Below are 14,041 nucleotides of genomic sequence, written 5' to 3'. Positions count from 1 at the left end.
ACTGAGCCACTCTTACTCCGCCATCTTCCTCAGTGTTTGTATTGTAGTGCGTTCGCGCCTCTTGCATTGTGACCAGGAAGGTGTCGAGTCTCTCACACAGCCGCCTCCCATGGTCTTCCAGCAGTTTTTTAATATCAGCGTATAGCAATTGGGTCTCCATGCCGGGCTGTGGCACACGATCCCCCAAGATGGCGCCTCAGAATGTGGCAGACATCTCCGCTTCCTCTTGTCAGGTTAATACTAAGCAAGCAGTCCTCAGATGATGCTCAGTCGTCTTCTTACACTGTTGCCCGTTAGACACAACACTTGTGTTCGGGATTTATATGCTTAATAGGGCTATTTTATTAACTGCATACCCGGAGCTCTCAAACTATGCGGCCATCTTGGTTGCTGGGCTACTCCGCCCCCCCAAGCAAATACATTTTTAATTAACTAAACTAAAAAATGTTTAATTTAACATTTTAATAAAAGTTTTTTTATTACAGTTTTAAATCGTATTGTGTTATCTTCATTAGGTGTCATGGACAACCATTCTGAATCCTATTTTTACCGTAAAGTAGCGGGTGCTGATGTTCAGTTTATAAATCCAAGGGAGTGGTGTCCAGAAAAAGGTTTGGAAACCACTGCGTAAGACCTAAAACACTTTTCCAACACATTAACATTGCTTCAGAATAAAATCTCTACCACTTCTTGCCCAGAGATTTTAGCATCACAACACAATTCACACTTAAAATCAAGCATGGAACAAAAACAACAAAACCACTACCTGAACAATGTTCCTGCACTTCTTAACATTAAAGGGACACCCCAAAATTTTCTCCCCTTTAAATTATTCCCAATGATCCATTTTACCTGCTAGAGTGTATTAAATTGTTTACAAGTATCTCCTTTACTCCTATTTCCGCTTTTGAAATAGCTGATTTAGCCCGTGGTATCCCAACCTATACTGGAGTATATGCTATTGACAAGCCTAAGTAAACACAGCCAGCAGAAGAAGTTACACTCTCAGTGAGCTGCAGGATAGTTAAGTAATAAAAACAGAATTTATGCTTACCTGATAAATTACTTTCTCCAACGGTGTGTCCGGTCCACGGCGTCATCCTTACTTGTGGGATATTCTCTTCCCCAACAGGAAATGGCAAAGAGTCCCAGCAAAGCTGGTCACATGATCCCTCCTAGGCTCCGCCCACCCCAGTTATTCGACCGACGGACAGGAGGAAATATATATAGGAGAAACCATATGATACCGTGGTGACTGTAGTTAGAGAAAATAATTCATCAGACCTGATTAAAAAACCAGGGCGGGCCGTGGACCGGACACACCGTTGGAGAAAGTAATTTATCAGGTAAGCATAAATTCTGTTTTCTCCAACATTGGTGTGTCCGGTCCACGGCGTCATCCTTACTTGTGGGAACCAATACCAAAGCTTTAGGACACGGATGAAGGGAGGGAGCAAATCAGGTCACCTAAACGGAAGGAACCACAGCTTGCAAAACCTTTCTCCCAAAAATAGCCTCCGAAGAAGCAAAAGTATCAAATTTGTAAAATTTGGCAAAAGTGTGCAGTGAAGACCAAGTCGCTGCCTTACATATCTGGTCAACAGAAGCCTCGTTCTTGAAGGCCCATGTGGAAGCCACAGCCCTAGTGGAGTGAGCTGTGATTCTTTCAGGAGGCTGCCGTCCGGCAGTCTCATAAGCCAATCGGATAATGCTTTTAAGCCAAAAGGAAAGAGAGGTAGAAGTCGCTTTTTGACCTCTCCTTTTACCAGAATAAACAACAAACAAGGAAGATGTTTGTCTGAAATCTTTAGTAGCCTCTAAATAGAATTTTAGAGCACGGACTACGTCCAAATTGTGTAACAAACGTTCCTTCTTTGAAACTGGATTCGGACACAAAGAAGGTACAACTATCTCCTGGTTAATATTTTTGTTAGAAACAACTTTCGGAAGAAAACCAGGCTTAGTACGCAAAACCACCTTATCTGCATGGAACACCAGATAGGGCGGAGAACACTGCAGAGCAGATAACTCTGAAACTCTTCTAGCAGAAGAAATTGAAACTAAAAACAAAACTTTCCAAGATAGTAACTTAATATCTATGGAATGTAAAGGTTCAAACGGAACCCCTTGAAGAACTGAAAGAACTAGATTTAGACTCCAGGGAGGAGTCAAAGGTCTGTAAACAGGCTTGATCCTAACCAGAGCCTGAACAAATGCTTGAACATCTGGCACGGCTGCCAGTCTTTTGTGAAGTAAAACAGATAAAGCAGAGATCTGTCCCTTAAGAGAACTTGCAGATAATCCTTTCTCCAAACCTTCTTGTAGAAAGGATAGAATCTTAGGAATTTTTATCTTGTTCCATGGGAATCCTTTGGATTCACACCAACAGATATATTTTTTCCATATTTTATGGTAAATTTTTCTAGTTACAGGCTTTCTAGCCTGAATCAGAGTATCTATTACAGAATCTGAAAACCCACGCTTTGATAAAATCAAGCGTTCAATCTCCAAGCCGTCAGTTGGAGGGAAACCAGATTCGGATGTTCGAATGGACCCTGAACAAGAAGGTCCTGTCTCAAAGGTAGCTTCCATGGTGGAGCCGATGACATATTCACCAGGTCTGCATACCAAGTCCTGCGTGGCCACGCAGGAGCTATCAAGATCACCGAGGCCCTCTCCTGATTGATCCTGGCTACCAGCCTGGGAATGAGAGGAAACGGTGGGAATACATAAGCTAGGTTGAAGGTCCAAGGTGCTACTAGTGCATCTACTAGAGTCGCCTTGGGATCCCTGGATCTGGACCCGTAGCAAGGAACCTTGAAGTTCTGACGAGACGCCATCAGATCCATGTCTGGAATGCCCCATAATTGAGTTATTTGGGCAAAGATTTCCGGATGGAGTTCCCACTCCCCCGGATGGAATGTCTGACGACTCAGAAAATCCGCTTCCCAATTTTCCACTCCTGGGATGTGGAGCGCAGACAAGTGGCAGGAGTGATCCTCCGCCCATTGAATTATCTTGGTCACTTCTTTCATCGCCAGGGAACTCCTTGTTCCCCTCGATGATTGATATATGCAACAGTCGTCATGTTGTCTGATTGAAACCTTATGAATTTGGCCTTTGCTAGTTGAGGCCAAGCTCTGAGAGCATTGAATATCGCTCTCAGTTCCAGAATGTTTATCGGGAGAAGAGACTCTTCCCGAGACCATAGACCCTGAGCTTTCAGGGATTCCCAGACCGCGCCCCAGCCCACTAGACTGGCATCGGTCGTGACAATGACCCACTCTGGTCTGCGGAAGCTCATTCCCTGTGACAGATTGTCCAGGGTCAGCCACCAACGGAGTGAATCTCTGGTCTTTTGATCTACTTGAATCATCGGAGACAAGTCTGTATAATCCCCATTCCACTGTCTGAGCATGCACAGTTGTAATGGTCTTAGATGAATTCGTGCAAAAGGAACTATGTCCATTGTTGCAACCATCAATCCTATTACTTCCATGCACTGCGCTATGGAAGGACGAGGAACAGAATGAAGTACTTGACAAGAGCTTAGAAGTTTTGATTTTCTGACCTCTGTCAGAAAAATCCTCATTTCTAAGGAATCTATTATTGTTCCCAAGAAGGGAACTCTTGTTGACGGGGACAGAGAACTTTTTTCTTTGTTCACCTTCCATCCGTGAGATCTGAGAAAGGCTAGGACGATGCCCGTATGAGCCTTTGCTTTTGACAGGGACGACGCTTGAATTAGGATGTCGTCCAAGTAAGGTACTACTGCAATGCCCCTTGGTCTTAGAACCGCTAGAAGGGACCCTAGTACCTTTGTGAAAATCCTTGGAGCAGTGGCTAATCCGAATGGAAGTGCCACAAACTGGTAATGCTTGTCCAGAAAAGCGAACCTTAGGAACTGATGATGTTCCTTGTGGATAGGAATATGTAGGTACGCATCCTTTAAATCCACGGTAGTCATAAATTGACTTTCCTGGATGGTGGGTAGAATCGTTCAAATAGTTTCCATTTTGAACGATGGTACCCTGAGAAATTTGTTTAGGATCTTCAGATCCAAAATTGGTCTGAATGTTCCCTCTTTTTGGGAACTATGAACAGATTGGAATAAAATCCCATTCCTTGTTCTCTTATTGGAACTGGATGTATCACTCCCATCTTTAACAGGTCTTCTACACAATGTAAGAATGCCTGTCTCTTTATTTGGTTTGAGGATAAGTGAGACCTGTGGAACCTTCCCCTTGGGGGTAGTTCCTTGAATTCCAGGAGATAACCTTGAGAAACTATTTCTAGTGCCCAAGGATCCTGAACATCTCTTGCCCAAGCCTGAGCAAAGAGAGAGAGTCTGCCCCCCACTAGATCCGGTCCCGGATCGGGGGCTATCCCTTAATGCTGTTTTGGTAGCAGTGGTAGGCTTCTTGGCCTGCTTACCCTTGTTCCAGCCTTGCATTGGTTTCCAGGCTGGTTTGGGTTGTGAAGTATTACCCTCTTGCTTAGAGGATGCAGAATTAGAGGCTGGTCCGTTTCTGCGAAAGGGACGAAAATTAGGCTTATTTTTAGCCTTAAAAGACCTATCCTGTGGGAGGGCGTGGCCCTTTCCCCCAGTGATGTCTGAAATAATCTCTTTCAAATCTGGTCCAAATAATGTTTTTTTTTTTGTTTTTTTTTTAAACATTTTATTTATTGAGGCTTTGCGAAAACAATACAATGTATATGGAATATCATATCATTATAACAATCAAGATTAGTGTATTCCATTTTAACAGAGTCTCTATAGATACAAATAAAAAAATTCCAATATAGACATTCCAGTAGTAGAGACTGAAACCCCCTTTTTCTTTTTTTTCCCCCTTTGTTGTCATTTTCCACATAAGTGACACAAAATGTTTATTACAATTAGCACGAAAAACATATATAGGTTCATACAATAAAAACAGACGTTATATAGTTAGAACAATAGGATGTACAGTTAAAATCAGTCTTGAGAAAGGCCTCCTTGGCAGGCCGAAACGCGTTGACAAAATAGATGGTGAGTTATATTCCTATTATTTCTAAGAATACCTAAACAGTATCACACTATGTTAGTATTTGTTGTTTTTTGTAGGTCTTGAGGAATTTCCGGAGTATCATCATTTTTATCTCCATTTTTTACATTTTTTCATTATTTTTAACCTGTAACTCATCACTTTTTATAGGATTACACTTTTATATTTTCACTTTTACATATATTTTTTATATAAATTTTATTTTTCACAATTGGATCTTCAACATATCTACAGAACTTGAACTTATATACATCCTTAGGATTTCAACTCAGGAATTTCAAAAGGAACATTTCATCATATGGACTGAACTCTAGGGACATTTACACCTTAGAAGTTTTTAGTCTACATTGTTCGATTTGTACACATATTTGTTGCTCACAATATTTTTGAGTTGTGCAGAAAAGGTTTTTAGGCATTTGAGATTTTTACCTTTCTTTATTTACACCATTTTTTACACACCTACACTTTTGTACACACACATTTTTTGGATCACATCTTTTAGATCACATTTTTATTTGTGTTTATTTGTGGTGTATATTTCAAGTGCTCACTGACAAGTTATTGCAAATTTTATTTTGGAACTGTTTTTATTTTTTATATATTTTTCTTCTATCTTACCACCATACTCACTTTTTTAACTACACATTTATCACAATCATTATGTTTAAAGTGACATTCTTGTACTTATGTTAAAATAACATTTCTGTTAAAATAACATTTCTGTACTCACATCACTGTGCAAAAAACGCCAGCGAAACAAACTACCATATTATATACAGTCAACTGTATTTACCTTTTAGATTGCCCTAGGCCATGTCTTTTTAGAATTGTGGCCACATGGATCCATGTACTTAATTATTGTTTTTAATTTGTGAGGTTGTATTTTATGATTTTAACTGTACATCCTATTGTTCTAACTATATAACGTCTGTTTTTATTGTATGAACCTATATATGTTTTTCGTGCTAATTGTAATAAACATTTTGTGTCACATATACCATAACCCACATCTAGATTTATTTCTATGATATACACATAGAGACCATTCCAATACTAAGCCAAAGCTATACGAACCTAAGATCTAGCAATACATTTATCAGACCCAGCCTCTTTTGGCGCTCCTCTCTATCCATTCTATATAACTTATTTACCTAGTGGGTGATCTTGGGGGACCCACTGTAGACAGGAGCAAGAGGTCACCATACGCAGCGCTGTAAGATATCATAAATTCCATTTTCCACATAAGCCAAGATTAGGAAATCAAATTATCACTTTTGAACTTATAACCTTGGAATGGCAATGCAATAAACACTTAAAATGGTAGCAAAAATGAAAATATCAGTTAACTGTACAAAGGATATGATAAGATGAGTAAATATATTGCTCTGACTACCCAAGCAGTGCTGCTACGGTAGAACTAGTAGAATTAAATTAACATCAAAACATATTGCAAGGGTTATTATTAATAAAAAACTGTAGTAAGGTTGCGGCACAAGGAAAAGATAAGCCGCATGATTAGCTCTCCTAAATAAGGAGGTTCATTAAGTGTGTGGGGGGGAGGTGACCAGATAAATATAATTATAATATGCTGAGGGGGTCTTTGAAAAATAAGATGCCCAAGCCCACTTAATCCGCTTTTGTGAAGCACAGAACCAACTAACAATCCTAAAACATAAATACAGGACATAATGGGGAACATATTATGAGCAGTTGAATGGAACGTGTTACATGCCGACTCCCTTAAATGCATAACCGAGAATATACATATTGAACAGCCTTAAGCTACAACAGTATAACATTGCCTGAATCATATACGGTACAATACCAGATGGGGTACATGCAATAACTTAAACAGTAGAGTGGATTGCGATGGTTGTTAGCTGTAGAGAGAATATATATATGTTAGTCTGCATATCAAGCAACCCTAAATAAGAGCATGATAACATCACCTGACCCCTCTAACCATATAGTACTATGTCTCACATAAGACCTGAAGCTGGTTAATTGGCAATTTAATATTAAAGTACAAGCAGTCTCTTGACTATGTAACAGATACGCTGGTTTAGAAGTTAGTGTAGAAGTACAGTCCCATTATAGATTAACACCTGGCCACCCCCAAAGCCAGGTGTCCATTGAAGCGTACTGATATTGTTCATAAACAAGAATGTGTTTTTTAGCAATGTCCGGGACACATACAGGGATAGTCAAACATGAAGAGCGTCTAAGATTGTGCCTAAATATAGGCTTCTGGGTAGCTACAGGCTATACACTTATCCCATGCCCGATCGTTCAAGGACCGAAAAGAACTCAGCTGCGTCACAGAGGAACACATGTGGCTCCGCCATTATTAAAGTAAGGCATAGACTATGTCACATAGGGGTTTGGCATTTTATCTTGTGCAAGGCATAGGACTATTGTTCTGTACATTAAGCATATAGTAAGGTTTCAGTAGACCAAAGGCACTCAAACCAATCGTCTCAGAAACCTCAGCAGGCTTAGCGGTCTGCAAGAGAGCATGTCTAGCCGATACCTCTAGGAACAAGTAACTCCGAGCCTGGCAGGGGTTCCAGGTTGTTCTTCTCAACTACAGCAACAAGTAGGTAGACTTCCCCAAAGATTTCCTCAGCTATCAACTCCGGCAGCGTCGGAAGGCACTTCCAACCTCTAAGCTTAGGGAATGTCTGGGTAGTTATAGGGACTATGCCGAATGCTGTTTCCATAGATCCATATTTGTGTGGAGGAGAGATTATGTCCGCCTCCTCACATCTGGTCGGGCTATCGGTCAGCACCTCAGCTGAGGGCGCTGCGGTCACAGAGCACACCTCTATACCTCTCCGTGTGTTATGCGGGATGAGCGATGGACACCGGGGCCCCAGGGTGCCAGCCTCATCGCAGGTGGTTGTGGAGACATGATGTAAGGCATCAGGGTTTGCAAGATCTGCCTCGGCCAAATGAGTCGCCGCCTGAAGCGTGCGTGTAAACTCGACTTGGTAGTTGTCCAGAAGTTTCCTCAGCTCTCGGAGGATGAATGTCGCTAGGTCCATGTTGTCTCTTGCGATAAATGTCATTGGAAAATGTAATATGGCTATTATTAGCCAATTTCTTATCTCTTTAGTTGTATGCCGCGTGGGTTTTAAAATGGCCGCCGCTCAGCACTCCGATCAGCTAGACAAGCATCAGAAGCCAAAATGTGTCTATAAGCTGCAGTGTTGCCCGGTGTTGGTTTAATAAAGTCACTGGTCACACAAGTATTAACTGTGATTGAAATGAGGGAGCTTAAGTGGCCGTTAAATTTGTTTTTTATATATAGTGTGGCCAGAGCCACAATGAGATGCGGCCGCTCAGCTCCAGTGGTGGCTCCTCCCCCCCAAATAATGTTTTACCTTTGAAAGGAATGTTAAGCAATTTTGTCTTGGAAGACACATCCGCTGACCAAGACTTTAGCCAAAGCGCTCTGCGCGCCACGATAGCAAACCCTGAATTTTTCGCCGCTAATCTAGCTAATTGCAAAGCGGCATCTAAAACAAAAGAGTTAGCCAATTTAAGTGCTTGAACTCTGTCCATAACCTCCTCATACGAAGATTCTCTACTGAGCGACTTTTCTAGTTCCTCGAACCAGAAACACGCTGCCGTAGTGACAGGAACAATGCATGAAATTGGTTGTAGAAGGTAACCTTGCTGTACAAAAATCTTTTTAAGCAAACCCTCTAATTTTTTATCCATAGGATCTTTGAAAGCACAACTATCTTCGATAGGAATAGTAGTGCGTTTGTTTAGAGTAGAAACCGCCCCCTCGACCTTGGGGACTGTCTGCCATAAGTCCTTTCTGGGGTCGACTATAGGAAATAATTTCTTAAATATAGGGGGGGGAACAAAAGGTATGCCGGGCTTTTCCCACTCTTTATTTACTATGTCCGCCACCCGCTTGGGTATAGGAAAAGCGTCGGGGGGCACCAGAACCTCTAGGAACTTGTCCATCTTACATAATTTCTCTGGAATGACCAAATTGTCACAATCATCCAGAGTAGATAACACCTCCTTAAGCAGTGCGCGGAGATGTTCTAATTTAAATTTAAATGTCACAACATCAGTTTCAGCTTGATGAGAAATTTTTCCTGAATCTGAGATTTCTCCATCAGACAAAACCTCCCTCATGGCCCCTTGAGATTGGTGTGAGGGTATGTCAGAACAGTTATCATCAGCGCCCTCTTGCTCTTCAGTGTTTAAAACAGAGCAATCGCGCTTTCTCTGATAAGTAGGCATTTTGGATAAAAGATTTGCTATGGAGTTATCCATTACAGCCATTAATTGTTGCATGGTAATAAGTATTGACGCACTAGATGTACTAGGGGCCTCCTGTGTGGGCAAAACTGGTGTAGACACAGTAGGGGATGATGTAGTATCATGTTTACTCCCCTCATTTGAGGAATCATCTTGGGCAATATCATTATCTGTGGCATTACTGTCCTTACTTTGTTTGGACACTATGGCACAATTATCACATAAATTTAAATGGGGAGACACATTGACTTTCATACATATAGAACATAGCTTATCTGATGGTACAGACATGTTAAACAGGCTTAAACTTGTCAACAAAGCACAAAAAACATTTTAAAATAAAACCGTTACTGTCTCTTTAAATTTCAAACTGAAAACACTTTATTACTGAATATGTGAAAAAGTATGAAGGAATTGTTCAAAAATTACCAAAATTTCACCACAGTGTCTTAAAGCATTAAAAGTATTGCACACCAAATTTCAGAGCTTTAACCCTTAAAATAACGGAACCGGAGCCGTTTTTAAATTTGACCCCTATACAGTCACAGCTATATGCTTTGCTGAGACCCAACCAAGCCCAGAGGGGAATACGATACCAAATGACGCCTTCTAGAAGCTTTTTTAGTGATTCTTAGATCCTCACACATGCATCTGCATGCCTTGCTCTCCAAAAACAACTGTGCAGTAATGGCGCGAAAATGAGGCTCAGTCTATAACTAGAAAGGCCCCCAGACTAAAAAAGGTGTCCAACACAGTGCCTGCCGTTTTTTAAACGTTCCCCAAGATTATAATGCCAATTATTAGCTAGAATCTGCATAATATGCCCCAATAAAGCAATCGTTTTAGCCCATAAAAATGTCTACCAGTTTTTAAGCCCTTTTTTAAGCCCTTTATTCTTTTATGTTTGACTAAGAAAATGGCTTACCGGTCCCCATGAGGGGAAATGACAGCCTTCCAGCATTACATGGTCTTGTTAGAAATATGGCTAGTCATACCTTAAGCAGAAAAGTCTGCTAACTGTTTCCCCCAACTGAAGTTACTTCATCTCAACAGTCCTGTGTGGAAACAGCAATCGATTTTAGTTACTGTCTGCTAAAATCATCTTCCTCTTACAAACAGAAATCTTCATCCTTTTCTGTTTCAGAGTAAATAGTACATACCAGCACTATTTTAAAATAACAAACACTTGATAGAAGAATAAAAACTACATTTAAACACCAAAAAACTCTTAACCATCTCCGTGGAGATGTTGCCTGTGCAACGGCAAAGAGAATGACTGGGGTGGGCGGAGCCTAGGAGGGATCATGTGACCAGCTTTGCTGGGACTCTTTGCCATTTCCTGTTGGGGAAGAGAATATCCCACAAGTAAGGATGACACCGTGGACCGGACACACCAATGTTGGAGAAATGATCATTTTCCATTGTTCTCTCTATGTATTGAGCTTTGGTGTTCCAGACAAATATAAGATAAGGAAGCAAGTCTGTGTACGTAAAGTGATAACATAATGAGATATGATATTACCTTTAAGTTCAACCCATTGTAATAGGCTGTGGTTTCAAAGCACAAAAGCAGCTACTTCATATACACAAATAAAGCTGAAAATGCAATTTCTCAAATATTTTATACTCTACAGCTGGTATAACAAGTCATTGAAAATACACTAATGGAAAAACAATTTTACAGTATACTGTCCCTTTAATGTACGCAGATTTTATCCATTATAAAAGCCTTCTGCCTTTCAAAACTTTAAAGGGACATTAAACACTTTGAGATAGTAATATAAATGATTATATATATATATATATATATATATATATATATATATATACACACATACACTGTATATATATTAAACAAAAAACTATAGTGCCCTCTATTTTGAGGGCATTTGGGGCACTTGTAGAAAATTAACCAGAGATCAGATATCTTGTAGTAGCAATAACCAGCCACTTGTAATGGCTGGTTAATTACCGCGCACCCGCAAACGGACACATTTGCCCGTTTGCAGGAGCACGATAATTTAGCACTCCACTTGTAATCTAGTTGTTTAATGTCCCTTTAAGCTATATTTAAAAGCCTATCTGAGATACATACAAACCCCTACTCCTTTTGCCTCACTCACGCCTTACCGCTAGCCCTCCTGTATCAATTGCTTTGTTATGTCTATTTGTATTGTATATACCAATAGTGTGTGTTTTAGATGTGGGCACAACATAATCTATGGAATACTGCACGTAGCCCTTCAGGACTTTGAATGAAAAATGCTCAGATGTTTTAACTGAAAATAAGTAAGAAACGGTTTATAGGTGGTATTGATATTGCCAGGGTTGGTTGTAGTGTCAATCAAAATTCTAATCATGTTAAAATACAACATACAGAATGAAGTCAAGAGCAACAGAACAATACAGTCAAGCAGTGGCTATATACTGTAAGTTATTAAAGGGACTTTATACGCTAGATTTTTCTTGGCATAAATGTTTTGTAGATGATCCATTTATATATTTATATTTACTCTTAACCAAGCCCCAAAGTATCTACAGCAGAAGTATCAAGCTTAATGTATTTGGGGGCCACTGGCAAAGTTTTCTTCTCCCGTCGGGGCCACTTAAACAGAGTTAGTTCTCTGGAACAGGATATACTATGATCTGGAAGTGACATTTACCCAAGTAGTAGCGTATATACAAGATATACCTATATCTTGTGAATGCTAAGTAAAGTGATCATAATGGAACTGTATAACAGCGTAAAAAGGGCATTTATCCAAGCAGTGCATGATGGGAGTCTACACTGGACAATGCATGGGAGGGCTAGGGGAAACTACCTACAGGGCCACATATGACACTGGGGCCTTTACTTTGAGACCCCTAACTGCAGATTCTCCTTGTTTGTGTAATGAGTCTATTCATATATAGGGGAGTATCAGCTCTTCCAGCTTTCTCAGCCCCTTTTAATGAGTGTCCCTTAACCACTTCAACAGTGCTAAACTGGGATCTTCTAAGTAAGTTTTTAACCCTTTGAGTGCTAATGACGGGTCTGAGACGTCACAGAGTTTCTCACTCTGGTGCTAATGATGGCTCAGAGCCGTCATGAGCACTCTCCCACCTTGAGGGAGATCTGGGGGCTCCTTACTGCTGCTACCCCGGCGATTGTGCCTGTAGAGTGACAGGCATTGCCGGGGCTTCACGTGATGTGCGGTGACGTCACCGCGCAACTTTATTTATACTTAACAATGTTAAGTATAGGAGTAGGGGGCATGATGCTTAGAAGCCTGTATCTCAGGCATCTAAGCAGCTACAGACCCCCAAGACCCACTGCTGGAAAGGTAATCGTCTAACCTTTCCAACAGTGTAAGTCTTGGGGGTCTGTAAAAAAGTTAAAAAAAAATTCAAAAGAAAAAAAGAAAATATTAGCACCCAGGTGGGAAATGGTTTAGCAGCCAAAGGGTTAAAAGGTTTTATAGTGGATTTGTAGATCAGTATATGTGCATATTCTTCTTTATAGAAGTGTCTAGTACATGCAGTTATGTGAAAATTGGTGTATAATGCTCCTAGCAGAGCATGTTCCTAAGGCTGCTTATTGGCAAGGGAGATTGAAACAGCCGTGTGTACACACAAAGATCTTCATTTATATTTATGGTCTTGTGCAATGTATATTGTTTAATCCTGTTGAGGATGCAAGTGTTAACCTTGTCAATCAGTAGTGTGGTTAGCTGTATAGACCTTTCCTACATTAAAACAAACCAAGAAAAAAAACATATCATTTTGAAAAACTACAACACGCAATAAAAAAACAAGAAAACAAGTATTTTAAGTGATACATCGACGTTGATGCATCATTTGCAGGCCCCTTTCACTAAAATTAATTAATTGAAACTGGTTGGCTAAAATCATGGATTGTTATGTTTTTTTATTTTTACATTTATTCTGCTTACTATAAATATACACATATCAGAAAAGTTGTTGTATATGTACAATATGTGTATGACTAATACAGAGTAACAGCTTTAAAATCAAATACAGCACATTTGTTTCATTCTGGAAGTTTGCAAGTCTCTATTTAGATTCAGAGCCAAAAAATAAAAATCTGGAGGAAAGCAGACGTATATATTTTATTTCCTGTACTTTGAGAATGTTCCTATAGAAATCAGTGAGTCATTATATTCCGAACAGTTTACAAACCTTGAAGAAATATAAACTATAGTTTTTTGTATCGCAAAGTAACAAAACTGCAGTTATGTAGTCTGTGATTAAGCCGGAAAATGTTACATACCGATGTGATGAGAGATCAGGCCAAATCTTCCTTATCTAGCATTTCTTGCTGGAAAAAAACAGCATTAACATCCACACTGGTTTTATAACTCTTCATACAAAGTGGCAAACTCTTGTCTGTTTATTCTTGATTGTGCGTTGATAACGGCTTTCTTATGATCTCTTTGTTTCCCTTCCATGCAGGTTAATGAGCAGCTCTGTATTTAAAAATTCTGGTTTCTCAAACTGGGACAGAGAAAAAAAAAATGAGTTCCAGATGTAAGCAATCCAACATCAGCAAGTCTTATTGTATTCTGCATATTTCTGCCTTCCTGTTTTTTTTTTTTTTTATATATAAAAAAAAAAGAAACGAAAAAGAAGTAATGAAGACAACAACAATGATAAAATACTGGTTTTTTTTTTAATTAACAGATTTATAGTTAATGTGGACACTTTTTGTTTTA

The 14,041-nt window shown here is 39.8% G+C and overlaps 1 protein-coding gene across 1 annotated transcript in view; it reads right to left on the bottom strand.

Moving 5' to 3' along the window:
* GLT8D2 (glycosyltransferase 8 domain containing 2) overlaps window positions 1-13,815 on the bottom strand; it is a 369,196-nt gene extending 355,381 nt beyond the window's left edge. Inside the window, exon 1 of the mRNA XM_053716966.1 lies at window positions 13,600-13,815. The gene's annotated coding sequence lies outside the window, so the exon portion shown is untranslated. The remainder of the gene's footprint in view (window positions 1-13,599) is intronic.
* Between the last annotated feature and the right edge of the window lie 226 nt (window positions 13,816-14,041).

Source organism: Bombina bombina, chromosome 6 (genome assembly GCF_027579735.1).
Source record: "Bombina bombina isolate aBomBom1 chromosome 6, aBomBom1.pri, whole genome shotgun sequence".
Taxonomy (NCBI): Eukaryota; Metazoa; Chordata; class Amphibia; order Anura; family Bombinatoridae; genus Bombina; species Bombina bombina.
The sequence above is the reverse complement of the archived record's forward strand: the minus strand, read 5'-3'. Positions and strand labels throughout refer to the sequence as shown.